At 41.4% G+C, this 19,188-nt stretch overlaps 1 protein-coding gene across 6 annotated transcripts in view; it reads right to left on the minus strand.

Annotated features, from left to right (window-relative positions):
- The window catches only part of MAPRE2 (microtubule associated protein RP/EB family member 2), a 114,231-nt gene extending 95,799 nt beyond the window's left edge, over positions 1-18,432 (minus strand). For 2 of the 6 annotated variants that reach the window (XR_006414095.1, XM_044424177.1), the window contains exon 1: positions 18,172-18,427. The gene's annotated coding sequence lies outside the window, so the exon portion shown is untranslated. Of the gene's footprint in view, positions 1-8,591; positions 8,613-17,879; positions 18,064-18,171 lie in introns of those variants that run through there. The other 4 variants (XM_044424178.1, XM_044424183.1, XM_044424180.1 and 1 more) reach the window with 4 other exon arrangements.
- Between the last annotated feature and the right edge of the window lie 756 nt (positions 18,433-19,188).

Genomic DNA, 19,188 nt, shown 5'->3' on the forward strand with positions numbered 1-19,188 from the left:
TGTGCCAGGGTCTCCCTGGAGGTGGTGTCGAGACTTGAGAGAGGGACTTGAGAGAGGCTTTCAGCGTGTCTTTGTATCGCTTCTTTTGCCACCAAAACATGCTTTTGAAGGCAGTTTGTTGTCTCAAAAGAACAACTTCTATTAAAGCTCTTATGACCTGGCCAGGTTTGTTTGGAAAAAGAGCATGATTCAGGTAGCCTGGTTCCAATTTGTATAGGGCTTTATAGGCCACAACTAACACCTTGGATTCTGTGATAGGATTTCTGGTCTGTTGTCTGGTCCTCTTGCCTTCTAAGCAGCTTGCCTCTCATCTCAAGAAGTTTCAGACTCATGGTGAAACACTTCCCTCTCTTGAATGGCAACATTTGGAAATTTACCAAGTGAACTGCAAATCTCTTTCACCTACTTGCCTGTTCTTACACTTTCAACACATCATTTGATTTCTTCTGAAAGTAAACTGTCATTTTTTCCTGAAACTCTTATGCAAGTACATAGACCTCCCAGCATTTATCTCCAGTACTTAGAGATCTGACAGCAAGGGGTAAATTTAAGCTTCCTGATTATATGGAGTGTTAAACTGAGAGAACCTAATAGTTCATATTCAGAAAGTGACACACAATGTAGGAATCCGACTACACTCAGTCTGACTACATTGCTCCCCCAGCTCAGTTTTGTCTATGCTGTTGGGCAATGGCTTTCCAGGTTTGCAGATGGGGGAATCTTCCCAGCCCTCCCTTGAGATGTTGCGGTTGGACCTAGACCCTTGTGCATACAATGCAAGTGATTACCAGTGTGAGGTGTGGTGTAGCGGTTAAGAGCATGGGTCTGGGACTCTAGGTTCCCCGCTCGCCATGGAGCCAACTGGGTGACTTTGGGCCAGTCACAGACTCTCAGCCCAACCTACCTCACAGGGTTGTTGTTGTGGGGATAAGATGGTGGAGGAGAATGATGTAAGCTGCCTTGAGCCCTTTGTAGGAAAAAGGCAGGATATAAATCGAAAAATAAATAAAATAAAATAAAAAATTACCACTGAGCTTATGGTTTGAGGTTCTGTCCATAAATCTTATATTATCAGATTGGATGGAGTGGTATTAATTCACAAAAGTACCCCTCTAAACTTAGCTTTTACAATGCCATAATACCTGGCCTAGTTTACCATTATTTGTTGCAAACTGAGGCTTATCCTTTAAGCAATCACAAGCTGCAAACTGGTTTTTTTCTTGCAAAATTTTCTTTATTGCTCCCAAGTACAAATCAAGTTGTGTTAGACTACAATTCCCAGCCTCCCCCAGCCAATATAGCTAGCTGGGGAAGCTTGACATTTTCATCTAACACATCCAGAAGGCAGCAAATTGTGGAAGGCTACTTGAGATGGCAACATATATTACTTTACTTTCTTCACAGTGCAGCCAGATTGCCCTTTGCAACCTGATGCTCTCCAGATGTATAGGACTGCAGCTCCCATAAACTGGGCTACAGGTTGCAGTATATAAATTTAAAAGTAAATAAATAAATCACCCAGAACAGATCTCTGAGCATGCACAGAGCAGTTTGTTGATCCAAAGCTATGAACATGCCTGAGCGCCAGCCCCTTGGGGAGGGTTCTCTGGGAACAAGAATGCCTCCTCCCCATATACTGCTCATTCAACTGAGCCTCCCACCTCTGCTGCTGATGCCTTGTCATGGGGTCGGGGGGGGGGGCTGCATCTGAGAATTCTCATCCTAGCTCCCACTGTGTACATCTTGGTTGTTTCCAGAAACTTGTCTGGCTTGGTTTAAGCATCTGGCCTTGAGATAATCACTTCTGCCTCCTTCATCTCAGAATCCTGACCTAGCTCATCCTCCACAATTACACTTTAATTTGTTTCACATTCCAATACTGAATAATCTGGGATGCAGCCAACAAGCCATGAGAACCATTTCCCAAGATTTCTTTCTCAGTCTCAACAGCCACAGTGTGGTAACCATGCAGCATGGTTTAGCATTATGTATGAATCAGCCAATTTTTATAAGAATTTGAAGTACGCATTGCAATGAATGACTGAGACTAAAATGATTCAACATATTCTTTCCTACAGTGAAATGTTTCCCATTTTGCTCAATAGTTGAGACCTAGAATACTGTTTTACCTGATGAAAACAAAACCTGACAGCAAAGCAAAATGGAGGATAAGAAAAGAAGGAACATGCTCACTCAAGCTGCCATTTTACTGTAATTGTCCTGGAGCATCATTGAGTTAAAATTTGTGGGGTGTCTGGATGTATGTAGGACAGTGGTTCCCAACCTTTTCTATGCCCCCCCCCCCAAATGTTTATGTTTGCACTTGCTGTCCTTTTCCTCTCCTCCCTTTTTGTTTCTACAGGGATGATTCAATTGCCACACTGAATTGGGAGGATGGACTTGGTGACAACAGGAAATTCTTCATCTGTTGGACATTTGGGATGAAGAGAGCAAGGAGGGAGAAGGATGAAAGGAAGGACACAGCAGCAGTCAAGGGGCTTGGGCAACTTGTAGAAGCTTCAGTTGCTTTTCTGCCTCTCTGCTCCCCCACTTATGGCTCCCCCCTCTGACTTGCAAATGCCTCCCATCTTCCTTGCCCTTGAAAGAGGAAGTTTTTGGGGTGTTTTCAAACCCTCTTGATTGACTCCATTGCCCTCTTGCTCAAGAAATGACTAGCTAAACTGCATGTCTACTCTGAGGTAAATCAGGTAATTTTCAGTGGCCTAACAAGTAAATCACATTGACTTCAGCAGAGCTAACTAATGGGGGACAGAGTTTGCAGTGGAGATAGCAGTACTTGCTTGCCACTGTATAGAGGAAATGTTAACAGTAGCCAACAATAACAGTGCAATACACCCTCCCCCACACAGATGCATCTAGAAAGGAGTTTGCAACTGAGAAATGGCACAAGACTGAAATATCTCCATAACACATCCTGCATAATTCCACCCCCTTGGTGAGGGAAGCTGTTAAGCTCTCCCAGGTTACCTGGTGGGCAGCTTTCCTTTGGTGAAGAAATGAGGAGAACTTACACAGAACACTTTGTGCAACACACAGGCAGAGTGAAATAAGGGGTGCTTGGCTGTGTTTCCAAAGGCACTTTGTACTGCAACTTTAACCATCCTCAGCTCGTCTATGGTCACTAGGTTCCTCATGGGGTGGAGCACTGCAACTCATGAACGGTGATTTTCCTGCCAGTGTAAAGTTACTTTGTGCTTCCATGGGAATGCATTTGGGAAGTCCCACCCACATGTGAAAGGTTATGAAAAGCAGTATGTGGCATTATGTAGGAGCATGTGCAGTGAGAGCCTTGGGTGCCATCTAGAAGACAACATTCCACAGTGCTGGAATATAATCTTTGTGTAGAGAAGCCCTTAGTTACAGGGGATTCTTTCTGCAACGGGAAATCCATTATAAAAATCTTTCTGTCCCAAAAGAAGAGATTTCTTATTAAAATCATGGAGCATAAATACTACTCCCTGAGAGGTGTTCTATATAGTAATACAGTAGAGAATTGTATTTGCACTGCAGTTCAAGATACAATCAACAATGCCAGGACACAAAGAAGGGCTGCTTTCTAATAGTTCAGTTGGAAGAGAAATGGATCACTGCTTCATCCAACTCAGTGTGATTTATTTCAATGAACAAAGTGGTGCCAGCAACCAGCAGCTCCTTTCATGTAAACAATATCTACGCCTTTATTTACACATCATTCTGCCTGGCAATATCTTATCAGTGTTTTAACTCCTATCACAGAATTTTTCTGTCTTACTTTCATCACTTTTGTTTGCCAGTTGAAGCCTATTGTTCTAAGTTATCAAGCTTAGAACTAAACTGAACAATCTCTTAAAGAGACAACTGTGCAACCTTTAAAATATAAGCTAAGTTTTACATGAAACCTGAAATATGGCATTTATTCGAAAATTACATTTTAATGTACAGAGAAAACTTGACTAGATAAGGAACACTTTAAGTGTCAAGAATCGCAGTTTTATAATTTCAAGAAGCTATCATGGCCTTTACTGAAACTTTAGAAGTTACAGATAATACATTAAGTTTCATGCACAGTTGCACAGATTGGCTATCAGGAAAGGACAAATGTCACTATGCTAGTTTAATGAATTCCAGAGACTGGCATAATTAAAAGTGAACATAGATGTTCATTTACTACGGTAATGAATATTGCCTATTATAATGCCTTTTATGAGGAGCTGTCCTTGAAGATGACCTGGAAGCTTCAGTTAGCATGAGACTGCTAGAACATTAATGGATGTAACCAGACGGAATCATATTATAGCAATTCAAAAGAAGTTACTTCTAAGCCCAGTTCAAGGTGCTGGCATTTACCTCCAAATATCTGTCTCTACCTGTATTTGTCTGCTCATGTCTTAAGAACTACAAGGGATCCTACTCTTAAGGTGCTGTACCACAAGTGGTAGAGCAATAGATTTGTCTGTTATGGCACCCCACTGATAGAACATGTTCTCCATGGAAATCTAGCTGGCACTGAACTTGCAATTGTTTTGATGCCAAATCAATTTTTTCCACTGTATGTCTGGGCATTTTAAGCTGGTCAGTGTATTTACTGGTGTTTTGTATCCCCTTTTATTGCTTTGTAATGACTGCATTTTGTGACTGTGTGACATAGTTTCTTTAGCAAAATGTTTTGTTCTGTCTATATTGGTAGGTTTTAAAATACTGCTAGATATGATGGGCACATGCATATTTATCTAGTTTTCTTTAGTGCTGAACAATGTGCTTAATCTAATGCAGAACAGAGCTTAAACACTAGAGAGAATGGTAAGAGATCAAAGACAATAAGTTATGCAGTTTTTCATTCACTTACGACAAATCAGAATGCTGCTTTGGCAGGAATCCAAAGTACAGCTACATTGCTGTTGGGTTTTTTCCTCCGCATCTAGCAATACCAGTTTCTTTTTTCATTGGTATTACTGCAACCAACTTGCAGCACACTTTGAAAGGAGTTGTGAATTCTCCTCCAAGCCAAGCTTAAATGGATATTTCCCATAAAGCCTTGAATGAGGAAAAATATGTGCATTGTCATTATCACACTGACTTGAAATTGCTGCAGCCATCCCAGCAGCAATATGGAAAGTAACTTCAACAGCATGGGAAAAGCTGACCAGCAGCTACTGTGAGAGATTTTGCTGGCAAACAGAAGGGAAAGAGTAGCAGCACAGGGAAGCACTCCATTAAAACTTACTGAATCATCCCATAGACATCTCTGTCATCTATCATTTATCATCTCTATATTAGAAGGTACTGAAGAGGAAAGTCATCATGTACTGACTTCATATAAATGAAAAACGTGCCATGAGTCTTGCAGAAGACCAACAAAGGTCATATTTGTTTGTTTAGTATATTTATATCCTATCTTTTTTCTTCCAAGAAACTCAAGGCAGCTTATATAATTCTCCTCTTCTCAGCCTTACCCTCACAACAACAACCCTGTGAAGTAGGTTGATCCTAGAGTCTGCAACTGAGCCATAGTCACCCAGTGAGCTCCATGGCCAAGTGGCGACTAGAATCCAGATCACTTGAGTCTCAGTCCCACATTGTTAATCACTGTGCCCCACTTCTCACATTATTGCATAAGTTTCTATAGACTACAGCAAGGGCAGTGCTAAGGGTAGGCATTGTTGGGCACTTGCTCTAGGAGGTGCCCACCAACCAGATTCCCCCGGAGTTGCTTTTCCTTTTCTTCACTGCAACCCATTTGTTCACCTGCCTCTCATTCTGGCCTAGGCAACAGGTGAGAAGGAGGGGCAGTAAATATTGAACAGTGCCAGTGAGAAGGAGAAGCAGATACCAGTGCCTACAAGCTGTGGCTCCATGCCTGTCAAGCAACCAGGTGGTTGCAATTGACAAGTAAGAGGATGAAGAGCAATAGTAGCTTGTGATGAAGACAATGAGATGGTAAGGAATCTTCAGGCAATTGAGCAGTATAAAAATGTATTTAATAAATAATACATGGTAGATCAGCAATGTAGAGGCCCACTGAAAGTGTTTCACCTTAGGGCCCTCAAGTCCTGAAGTGGCACTGGACTACAGTCCACTTTATCAGATGCTTGAAATCCTGAGTTGCATCATGTACACATAGTTGGCCTTGGGAAGTGGAATTAGTAAGCAGTGAGATCAAAGGAAACTAAAATGCAGAAAGTGCAGGTATATTTAAAGAAGATGCTATATAAGCAACCAGCCAGGAGTCAAAGGCTCAGTAAAACATATGGGACTTGAGCCATACAGACTGAATTCCCAGGTTGGGGAAAGGATTTAAGGACTTACTGTGAATTTGCTAACAAGGACTATGCAAACAGTACCCTACTAACAAAAACTTCAGCCAGCATGTCTTGTTTAAGTTTGATGGCAGACCTTTCCTTCCAAAGTGAACTAGTAGAATCAGTCTCTGGTTCTGAAACAACATTTACTAACATGAGAACTTCCTCTTATTTAGATTCTTTATAAATATCTTAAATGGAAAAGGTATGTATAAAGAGAGGTGAAGAAAGTATTACTGGTATGAGTTCTGGCATTCTGCAAGCACAATTAAGGCTGCAACTATTAACACTTACTGGGGAATATCTCCAATGAACAGAGGCAGACATACTTCTGTGTAAATGTAAATATTATGCTCTTAGAGGGACAAGCAATCAATATAAATATTTCTGGGTCCTAATGGACAACCCAGACAGCAGAGTCAATGTTCCACAAATGGTCCACAGGGACACCTTGATATGAATTTGACTCTGGGGAACAAGGTACAAAAACAATGACATGTGAAGGCTAGCAACTGCCATGGTAGTTGCTATTGGTGCTGCCCATGTATGAGCCCCCTTGTCTCTTTAGATTCAAGTTATATAAGATTTCCTAAGTTAAAAATGGATGAGAACCACTAGAAGAGAAGCAAAGCCTTTTAAGCTATGGCATCTGAGTTCTGAGATTAAGATGCAACTGGACAGCCATCTGAGAGGAATGATTTAACCTGGTGTCCTGCACTGAGCAGGGGGCTGAACCCAATGGCCTTCTGGCCCCTCCCAACTTTACTATTCTAAGAATTACCTAATTAAATCACCTCCTTGTTCATTTGTACAAAGGTTGCAGCTCACTTCTTGTAGCTCTTATCTGGGAGCTACCCAATTAAAGCCATCCAGACTTTAATTGCTTTTAGTTAATACACTGCTGCTGGATCATTATCCTGATATTAGTAATTTTATTTGGAACTCTGTTCTTTATTCTTTACTCTGTGTTATGGTTTAATTATGGTAAGCATGTCACGTGGGTTGTAGCAGGGGAAGTGGAATATGCATGGTTATACAAAATGAGCAGATATGGACTTTCAGTACTAGCCTTTACAGTAAACTTAGGTACAAGCTGAAGGTGAGTTGGAAAAATGAAAAGCTGCAGGGAGAAATGAAGGAAGCAAGCAAAATGCTGGGGCATCTGGAGCTTTCTGCAACTTCCCTTCCCTTACCTCTGCAAATTTGTCATACTTTTATTTGGTTGGATTTTAAAATGGCAATTTGAGAAAATACCCTGTTCACATATATCCTCCGCTCAGAATATATATGTTTATAGAACTGATTCATAATTTCTTAGAGCAGATTGAATTGCTCATGACTCATAACATACTGTAAAAATAGTTGTGGTTTAACGGTTTATCTACTGGAGCAGTATATAACTGCAGAATGCAACCCCAGCACTTGTCAGTTTCAGAAATACTGAAGAGCAGTTGACAACTTGACTATCTCAGTGAAGAACCCATGGGTCAGGAGGCTTTAGATTTATGATAATGTAACAGAATTACTTTCAGTTTAAGTTTGTGCATTGGTTAACTTTTTTGTGGTTCTAGTAGTATGCAGAGTAGTGGGTCATAAGTGTACCCTATTCAATATACCCAAATCATCTATTTTTCTCAAACATTTCATTAAATGACCTTAAGTTTTGCTCTGTCATGTTGAATTATGAAATCTAGCATTGAAGTTGGTTGTAATACAATTTGTTACCAGTATAATTTGTTGTGGGGAAAAAGTTCAGTCAAATGTTGCAAGCTATCCCTACTCAAAGAATAAGCACCATTTAAAACTGTGAAATAATTTACTCTAAAACTTAAATGTAATCTCTGTTTGCTATTAGACCAACAAAATAAGATTCAGAAAGCACTTCTACCTCCTTAGATAAAGGATAAGGTAATTAGAAGATGGAAAATACTTTCCCATCAGGATTTAAAATTACTTGCACATCAGTTTATATTTAAAGGAAATATGATCTTAGAATAACTGTTCCAAAGAGTGCCTTTGCAATTAAAACACTGAAAAATGACCATAGAACTAGCAACATCATATCAGTGCTGTGTCTGGGTCACAGTGTTGATACAGGAGCTAGATCAGGAGTCCCCAACATTTGTGATATAAATTCACAAATAGATTAGCTGGGACAATTTATCCTTCCTAAATTCTGTCTCTATTCACCAATAGTCCAACTGATTCACCTCACCTTTGCAACCATAAGAATCTTATTTCACCGTACTCATATTGCCTTTCCATGAGACTAGGCCAATTTTCAGCAATTACCTTGTAGGCCCATATGCTTTATCGACAGAATACACTGCTATTTAGTAGTAAGGTGTCTTTTGCTCTCACGCTCAGAATGTGTTGCTCCCTCTGAAATGCGTGTAATCCATGAAGAAATGCAGAAGAAGAATATCTAAAGAAGATTGTGAAGAATAATTCTTAAAAATCCTTCCAAAACCCCTCTATAAAAACTATATCTTCCATATGAACTATAGTATCTGTGCAGAATGTTCTCTTACATTCTGATAGTGAGTTTTTCTCTCACCCAACAGAAACTTTGGATGAGATGTCCATTCAAGTAACATTAAATTAATTTAAACTTAAGTATATTAACTAAAGCAAATATGAAGCAATATACATTTCAAATGACAAGGATCTCAACTAGTACATTTACTTCGCTTGTTATATTACATACATAGGCAAACAAAAGGAGGGTTGGCGATCGATAACAACAGACTCTCTTCCCAAGTTATCTGAAAATTGCAAATATACTTTTAAAGCATATAATATAGGCAGACATATAGCTTATTATTGGGATCTCTTCTCTCTCCCTTATCCTAGCACAAGGAATCTCCGTTGTATCACATCATTTTTAAGCTTTTAACTGGCATCCCTAGGTAAACATCACATTTACTACAGGGCTTTGCTAACTGCTTCACTGACAGATGGCTAAGGACTCTTGAGTGAAGTGCTATTCTTTCTGCAAAATGCTGTTTTTTCCTTTGGTTATATGTGCGGAATATCAGCTTTACTCTTTCTCTGAAATCAAAACCTGAGTAGTTTATGCTACTGTAATTCATGCCAGTTATATGATAATTAAAAGAGCATGGAAAGCTATACTACATATTAAGAGTTAAGGCCATTCAGACAATGCATTTATACATGTATAAATATTTACTACCTTGTGTTAGTAGCCTAGATGTTTAAAGAAACAAAATGAAGAGCAGTGGCTGTAAATCACCAAATTTTATATTTAAAGATTTATTTCCTCATTCTATTACCTCTTCATTTCTACTCTTACTTCTGTATCCCATGTTCATGTAACATATGAGGCCATGCTTCTTCAAGTTCATAATTTATACCTCTACTGCTGTTTTGCTTACTATGTCTCTTCCCTTTCTCTTGGCTCAACAGAAGTACATCTACTGTTAGGCCCTCATGTCCATGTAGCATTTCATGAAGTCTATAAACTGCCAACAGAGTGTTCACTGGTACATAGAATTTAGAAGCAACATAGCTCCCACCTGCAGGCATTACAGTTGGCATTCAACAAAATAGGGCTAGTACTGACTTCTGCTGCAGTCATATTCTACACCTATGCTGAACATGCTTCCCTGAGATTATTAAATAAGCTGTCTCCTTCTATTAAGTACTTCAACCTAAACCCTTTTAGCTACTCCCCCAAATGATTTATCTGCACTATCTGCTACCAGATTATTCCCCTACCTTTATCATTAAATACATTTTTAAGTCTCATACTCAGCTTACTTAGTTTATAAACCTACTGTGCAGTCAACCCTATCACTTTTGTGTTCTGTTCAATGTCTGGTTCACATTGTTGATGGGTTGCTAATAATAACCTAAAAAATGAACAACACATGCAAGAGGCAGATGGCTGGTTGCCAGAACAAAACCTTATTTTTAAATCAGACTTAAGTCTTAGTCATATGTAAAAAGAAAGTACTTATGGAGCTAGAAGAGAAGAGCTGCTTGCCATTCTAACAAATTAGCACCTTACATAAGCCCATGAAATACAGCAAGTTCAGAGAAGGTCCCCTGGAATTCATAATCACAAGCAGGACTGGATATAGCCTGTGAGATTTTTGTTGTTGCCTATTACTGCTCCAAGCTACTCAACTTTCTGCTGTGGTAATAAGCAGGTGAGACCCTGCTGTCATGCTCTTTATTCAGTAGGGTCTGTCAGAAGAGCATGTATCAAAAAGTGATGCCAACTCGTTCAAAGATAGATGTTCCTGTGATTTTTTTCTCTCTCCTTGCTTCACATTATTTGTTCAGTCAACTCTAGGAGACTTCCTGCATCCAAAGGAGGGTTCACAAGGAGGAAAGCTGTCACAAACAATAGGATTCAGCAAGAGAAAGCAAGCATGTTCTCAATCTAAATATCTGGCTCAAAGAACAACATACAGATTCTCTGGACAGCTGAATCATAAGGAAACACAGTCTTTTCCTTTGACAGGTATGCTGTGAGTTACATTCTCACTAGACATGTCCACCATGAGCTGGGTTACTTTTAAAGTAGGTTGACTGACATAAATCTTATGCACTGAGTAATATTTGCTTACAAGCATAAAAACTGGCATATTTCTAGGATTTCAATCCCATACCCCCTTCTTGGGTGGGTATGAGCTTGAAATGATTGGGATTTACTTGTGAGTAGTCCCATCTAGGATTGCACCTCTAATGCAGAGGAAATTGATTTTTGAGTCCATTTTAACATTCATAATCTGCCACAAATACAAATGCTGCAAAATGCAGTCAATGTTGCCAAACTCATTGCCCAAAATGTGTGTCCATCTACACTAATGAAGCAGTAAGACCATAATGACCAGGATTTATGCCAGTCAACCTATATATAAATTCTGGCTTGGCTCCGAAGATACATTAACTAAAGGAATTGTTTAGAAGAAAAAGTTCCTCATGCCTCCTGCAATTCTTTTTTTTTTTTTTTTTTCCAAAAGGTCTCTCTGAAGAGCCAGTGAAGGTCCCTGGACAATGTGGCATAGGATGCAGAGGTAGCTAGAGGAGGAAGGGATGAGAAAACTTCCTTCCATGCACTTCCTTAATGTTTCAATCCTATTCCATTTACCTGGAAGTGCCATTGAACTCAATGAGACTTACTTCTGAGTAGAAATGTGTAGAATTGTGCTGTGAGTTAACATGGAGGGCAGATTCTGGCAGTTCCTCTTCCCCAGCAGCACTCTACAAAACATCCCACACTGGGAAATGGCTCTTGATCACCCAGAGAGCCTGGAATGGAGGCAGAGGGGGCTGCAGTTGGCAGTAGAATTTTTCTTCTGTGAACTTCGTCCTTTACTAATCCAAACTTCTGCCTTCACTCTTACTTTCAATTTCACCCAATTATGCATGGAAAGAATAAGTAAGTTTCCCCTAGATGGAATTCATAGTGTTATGAGAAGAAACACTAAAGTACTGATGGCTTTAACAAGTTGTTACACCTTTCTCTAGCTATTAGGTATATAGCTAGACACAAAGCAAACAAATGAGCAATGATTTGGAGGTTCTGTAGTCAGATGCATAAAAACGGATACAGAACAAAGTGACATTTGATTGAGTGCACCCTCTCCTGCATTCTGTTCCCTTTTGAAACAGGGCCCATCCCAGATTACACTGCTATTCATAAATGGACTTTTATAACGTCTACACATTAAAATACTAAACCTTTTCAAAATGACCATGAACGGTATTAAGTGCCAAATTAAGTGCTTGGACTTTCTCTCTAAAGCAATATCCCAAAGCTTGCATGGATATTATTCAATAATATCCTAACTTCACAAGCCTATTTTCCTTATCTAAAAAGTTACATTTTTAAAAAAAATAAATCATGTTTTTAAGAAACAGTAAGTTATAAAGGCAACATAATAGCAATTCTTCATAGAGATGTTATTACAAGTAGTTTTTTTCATCTACTAATGAAATCCAAATTTAGTTTAAAATTACAATGTATCTGTATTTGACTGCAAGCTAGAGAATGTGGATATGAGGTGCAGCTGAGTGTGGTTGCCTCAGTACAAACAGATTTCCAACATACAGACAGAATGTAAGAACATAGCCTGCAATATAAGCAGCACCACTGAAGCAATTTGATATGGCTGTCTAGGAAATAGGTCTTCACTGTCAATCATGTATCAAAATAATGTCTCCTACATATTTTGGCTTGTTTTTAAAGTTGTTCTGCTCTGGAACAGATTTTTGTGCTATGCAAAAAGCTGCAGGAGGAGCAGGGAGGGGATGGGGAGAGAGATCCTAACATTCTAATGGGCTTCGCCTGGATTTTTACTCAGAAGTAAGTCCCACTGTGTTCAATATATGTTCCAAGTAAGCATGTTTAGAACTTCAGCCTAAGACTCATGGAAAGACATGGGATTTATTAGTTGTTGCTCATTTGTGACTAAATCCCACTGAAACCAGTAGAACCTGTAATGTTTGCTGGACCACAGTCTTTGCATTTTACTGTTTTAACTGTGTGGTAGGGGAACCTAATAGCAGCCTATTTAATTTAAGGAAAAAACAGTTGAAGTCCTCATTTTTAATACATTAGTTACAGAAAGGATTTCTACCACCCAGTTTTTTCACTTTCTACATGGCAGCATCAGCCATGCATTGCTAATAGATGCAGTCTGCTCTGCTGTTCCATCAGGCCACTGCACAGAAACTGTCCTTTAATCGGGTTTGGCAGCAAAAGATGCTTGACATTAGTCATTGCTCCTTGAATCTCCCTTGTTATGATGACACTTCCACATACCTGCTTTCTTCAATACTTTTGGGAGTACTGGTGTGTTGACATGCTACTGCTAGTTCAAACATACTAGCAGGATTGGCATAAGGGGAAGATCAACCATCATTCAAGTTCTTATAGGGCAGCTTTAACCAGTGTTGTTAAGAAGCAAAATGTGTGTTTAATAGATGCTTCCTGCTTTGCTGTCAGGTTTTCAGTTACTATTCTTAAGAACATGCATGCAAATAACAGGTGGCATTGCCTCCCTTATTCTAACATTTTCTTCTTTGCCTAAAACTCCAAATTGTAGGAAATTTTATCCCAATTTTGCAACATGTTCCAAGTATTGAATTTGGGAAGGGTGTCTACAACACATGGTATACCTGTGATCACATCATCTGATTCTTACACAGTACAGTCACTATGAAACCCTGTGAAATTTATCTGGATGGTACAGGGCTCCTTCTAGCACAGATGCAGAATAATTCTGTATGGATCTGACCAAAAGGATCAGTGTTGAAGCAGGAGTATAGCACTTAAGTATATAACCACTGATCCTCTTTGGCAGTCTTGCCCAACCTTGTGCCTACGGCCAGTCGCTTCCTTTCAGCCTAACCTACCTCATAGTGGTTTTGTTGTGAGGATAAAAAGCAGATGTATAGGCCACCTTGGGTTCCTCACAAGAGGAAAAAGCCAGGTATAAATCCCATGCAATAATAAAAAATAATTAACACACAGGAAATGGCATAATACTCAGTTCATTGGTCCAACCTATCTAGCACAGCCAGCACTGATGGAGAGCAGCTTTCCAGAGTTTCAAGCAAGAGCATTTCAAGTCCTAACTGGAAATCCCAAGCAAATGAATCTGGAGCCTCCTGGCTGCAAAGCAGCTGCTCCAACACTCAGCCATCACTCCTCTACTGATTGATCTCTATGGCTACAAAAGGAAATACGTTTGGAACCTTGACACTAACTTTTGAGAGTTACAATTACAAGATGACTAAGCTCAAGGTATTATGGAACATCTGTCTGTTTTTCTTTTGTGAAGACCCACATGATTTTCAAATTTTAGAAACACTTAAGTGGCTAAAACAGAGCAGAAGCAGACAAGATACACTAGGCTAGAATTAACTGCCAAATTCAAAATACAATTCAGCAAAGCAGCCTGAGCAATGCAAGTAACAGAATAAATCCAGATGAAGATAGGATAGTCCGTATTACCTTTGGAATGATTTATATTTAGATAAAACTTTGTATTTCTTTAAGGTCATTTTGCTAATGCCAAACTTCTGCTGCTTGTGAAGGAGCTAAGTATGTATTACATATGTATTAAGTAGGTAAGTACTAAATACATATGGTAACTATGTAGTCAAAATAGAGCTGAGGTAAATGAGAAAGATGCCAGCATGCCCAAGGGAACTCCAAGAGTAGCAGAAGTAGAAAAAGAAAACTTCAGGAAATCATCACCAACTAAGGGCAAAGAAAAACTGCCCATCAAGAACTATTCATGTTCAGTGGCCATAGAATGCTGAATGCCTGCTGGAGGGCTGGAAAGGACAGACACAGAGGGGGAGAGGGAGGAGGGAATGAAACAGAGTATCCTGGAAAAGGGTATTGCCAGCTGACTACAAGCTTGAACTCCATGCTGCAACACTGTGTTGCAGGCACCACATGTTATGACTAATAACCACAGTCCTGTCCTCCATGATAATCATGATAACAAAGCAAAACATTTGGCTGAAGACAATGGCAAATTAAAGGCATCCACCACAAAGAGTTGAAGATATTGTTCATACACTAAAACATACAATGCGGTCACATATACTCAGGCCAGGCACATGTCCCACTGATTTCAAGGAAGTTTACCTTTAAGATTATGTCTTAATCTGCATAAGATTACATTTTGAGGGTAGAATCATATGTATGCTTAGGAAAAGAAGGTCCAACACCCAACATTTCCTCAGCCCCTGGGAGGCTGGTCTTGCTAAAGCTCTTGCAAACCCTTGATGCTTGCAAGACATTACTTCAGACATTAAGGGGACATAGGAAACAATACACTCACCAGGCTGTGCAAGACCTTAGAATTTATCTTACTTTTATAGTTTTGAAAACAGTTCTCATTTAATGCATTCAGTGCAATATTAAATTCAGCATAACTTTGTGGTCAGGTGAGGATACAAACACATGCATTTAGATGTGCCTTGTTAGAAAATATCAGCATTATATGTTTCCTCTACTATAAAAACAAGAATTGGTTTAAATTAGGCTTTGCAAATTTCTTGACAATTAAAAACATCACTGGTACCATGTCTCTGCCATATTCCAGTAGATTTGGTAGCACAGAACTGAGCAGACAGAACAAGATTTCCTGGAAAAGCATAACCTACATACCTGCTGCTTCTGAGACCAGCTGGAGATAACAAATACATCAGTGTTTGAGGGCACAAGGGAACACTGGATGTTAACTAGCTGCTGAGGTCACAGCAGTTAATGTACCATTCAAACAGCTGTGCACATTATTTCCTAAATCTTTTATTAAAGACACACACACAGTCTCTCTCTCACTCTCCAGCTTAATAACCAGATCTAAGTAAAGCATTTAACATGATTAAATCATCAGCCTTTGCTGATCTTATGCTAGAATAATCCGAGGATTCACTGTAACTCAAAGGAGCCAGAAGTTATTATTTCTACATTGAGCAGTAGTACTGCTCATGCATAATGCCTGACTCTAAGTAGCTTGTTTAACTATGCAAGTTTGAGACAAGGGGAAATGAATAGTCAGAGCAGCAGGAACTATTTTCATTGCTTTTGTGCTGGTTCTATGATAGCCAGGAGCTCATTCATACTTGGGTTGTGCTTGGTTTGTTAAGGGAATTTCTGAACAGTTCAGCCTAATGTTATAAAATGAAATAAAAATTGTTCCCAGTCCCCCAGTGTATATGCAAAGCAAGATGCTTAATCTTTCCCACTTGCAAACATGTTTAACCTTTTAGATTTGAATTATGAATTTAGCTGTTCAAGTTTAGAACATCTTAAAATAGATAATTGACAAGTAAATCCTGATGCTCAATGAAATCAAATACAACTCCTCCATATACTCCCTTCACATTAGTTGCTTGCCAAGGTTATTTTTGCACAAGTGTTTTCGCCTTCTACAAAAAGAGCCCAAGCACTGGTGCAGTTAGGATCGTTTAGACTGGAGGTTTCCAACCATTTTGAACCCATGGGGAACACTTGTAAATTTCAGAACTATTGTTGGCACCATTGCAAAATGCCTAATTGGTGGATTGTCACTTTGGCAGCTACCTGTCATGTCTATGGATCTTACAGTGCATCTCATTCAGCATAAGATTTGTGTTCTATGTCTATTGGACAGTGCAGTATCTCTTTAGGAAAGGATTGTCTAATTCAGCCAATTATCAGTAGCGTGATACAACATATGTTTTGGCAATGCCTACTAGTTGCTTCTCTGGTGGTAGAACTAACACATAGATGAATTTGGTACTGGAACAGCCTTTAATATTCATTGTCGTACAAAGTTTTTAAAGTTATTTACCTACTACATGGAAATTAGCAAATGGTCAGTGTAAACAAATTCTCCATGCCCTTTTGACAGCTAGAAAATTGATATTACAAAACAAGATAAACACTTAGCTCCTATTGTACAATGGAGTGAGGACCTTACGTATTTATTTCTATATTACCCCCACAGTTAAGGCTCTCTAGACCTTATAATGCTTTCAGTATATGAACAGGTGGCATACAGATGCCAACTTCAAATGGATTTTTATTTGGTTGTAAGATGAGACTCCAAACTTAATGGTCTTTTGAGGGTCTCCATCTTAAGATGGTAATGGATATTAATTCACCTATGTCAAACTGTGCTAGACCAGTCCTGCTACATCTGGGGCCCCTCCTGTTTATTGGATCAACTGACTGCTTTTACTCTAAAATAAAAGCAGCCTGGTTAGGCACACCCATTGAAACAAGTATTTCCCTTCACGTGGACTTTCACCATGTGATATCCTGTGCCAGTCATTTACCAGAATTACAGCACCCCAGTCCAAAGATGGTTATGTATACCACACTCAGCTAAACACTTGAGGTTGTGGCTTATGTTTTTGCCTGCTAAAAGAATGGGTGGGATTAGTCATGGTGGCCACTGGGCAGGTGCTCAGAAGGTAGAAAAATACTGAAGGCCTCGAGTTCAAAACAGTGTTCTGTGGCCAAAGAAACAATATTTGAATAAAAATCCAAAGGCTAACCTTTACATTTCAGAACATCAGGAGGCTTAGCCTTGCAACATTAAGTGCAAGTGCAAGTGAGGAACACGACTGAAGAGAAAAGCCCTGCCACCAGGTGCCAAGTATTCTACCTGTGCTCACAGGTGCTTTTCCTTGGCTTGGCATCGGGTACTTAGCTGAACAGGTATTCTTCTCTTTCATGCGGACTCCACGTCCGGGTCTGTCTACACACGCTGCCCTCCGCTCACCAAAGCCGGCCGGGTCCTGCCCCTGACCTAGCAAAGCCTCGCCCAGCTCCACTCCACAGGCCAGAGATTCTTTTTTAAAACTAAGTCGGCAAGCCCGGGACTAGGCGACACGGGCTTCATTCCATGCCCGACCTAGTAAGAGAGAGGCAGCCTCCTCCCGGAGCTGGAAGGATTCCACTCCCCTGCAAACACAGGGCTTCTTTGTAAGTGGGCTGCCTCTTGCCAACCGCTCCGCGCCGCACGACGACGTCTCCCCGCTGCCCAAGCCCCGCACTGCCTCAACTACTTCCCTTCCTGCCCTCAGGCTCCACTTTACCGGGGAAAGCTCTCGCGTCGCGCCCACCGTCCTCCTTCCCCGCGCCGGGTCGGGGCAGAGCCCCTCGGAACCTGGTCCGCCGCTGCCAGCGTGGCAACCCGCGTCCCCCTGGCCGAGGCGTCCAGGATAACGAGTCGCGCCGGGCTGCGTCAGCCAGCCCTACTTCAGGCGGTCAGGTACCTGGCTGCTCTCCCGGCAACTTCCCGGGCAGGGGCAGCAGACACTCCCGCTGACGCCGGCCATTCCGAGGGGCGGCGGCGGCGAGCGCCCCCTTCCACTCCCCGCCACTCACCTGGTCACGCCGGCCTGGGCCGCCGGACGTGCCGCTCTCCCCTTTGACAGCTGCCTTTTGTTTTCCCCACTCTTCTCCGTCTGCCGCTCCGCTCCACCCCGAGCGCCACGTGAATGAGCCGAGCGGGCGAGCCGGGCGGCTCTGGAAAGGGGCGGCCCTGGCGCGTCGCAGCAGCAGCAGCAGCAGCAGCAGCAGCGAGCGAGCAGGAGAGACGCGAGCGAGGCATGGGGCCCAATTAGCAGCGCCCAGCCCGGAGGCGGAGAGCGTCATGCGTCTCCGGGGCTGCCATGGAGGCGGCGGAGTTCCGTCGCGCCTGCGACCAACCGAGCCCGCCTTGCCGCCGTCCTGCTCGCTCCGGCGTCGCCTCTGCTCGGTCACTCTCCCTCCGCGGCGCTGCGGCGGCTTCCGCGTGACAGCGGCGCTGAAACGAGAACTTGCCAAAGCCGCCTACACGCGCGTTTAATTCTCAGGACCGGCTCCCTTGCCTGAAGCCTGCAAGAGAACTCTGTAATCTGCTGCCTTCATCTCCACTGCACCAAACCACTGTTAGGTCTCTCGGCCAATCAGAGCTTGTTTGAATCAGCATTTCAGAGGGGCCATTGCCTTGATTGATTGATTGATTGGCTTAATTACAGGGTTGGATACGACCCCGAGAAGAGCCAGCCCTACAGGATCAGAGCAAGGGGCTGCCTGATCGAGCATGCTGTTCACACAGTGGCCCTCCAACTGCTCACAGGAAACTCGCACGCAGGACAAGAGTGCAATTGGTCCCCGCAACTGGTGTGCAGAGGCAGCATGTAGCTAGTAGTCTCCTCTGTACATTTGCCCATAGGACTAGGGTCCCCACATTCAAATACCCAAAACATTGTGTATTTCCCATTGTGCATTGTGTGCATAGAAGCACAAACACTCAGAAGGGATCTCTGAGCATGCACCGAGTGGTTCATTGAAGCCAATCTACTATTTACTTCTAAGATCTCTCCTTATGAGTATCTTTGAGCCACATCCTTTCAGAAA

The sequence above is a fragment of the Varanus komodoensis genome, unplaced genomic scaffold, assembly GCF_004798865.1.
Source record: "Varanus komodoensis strain SLA01 unplaced genomic scaffold, ASM479886v1 scaffold14_1, whole genome shotgun sequence".
In the NCBI taxonomy this organism is placed as follows: Eukaryota; Metazoa; Chordata; class Lepidosauria; order Squamata; family Varanidae; genus Varanus; species Varanus komodoensis.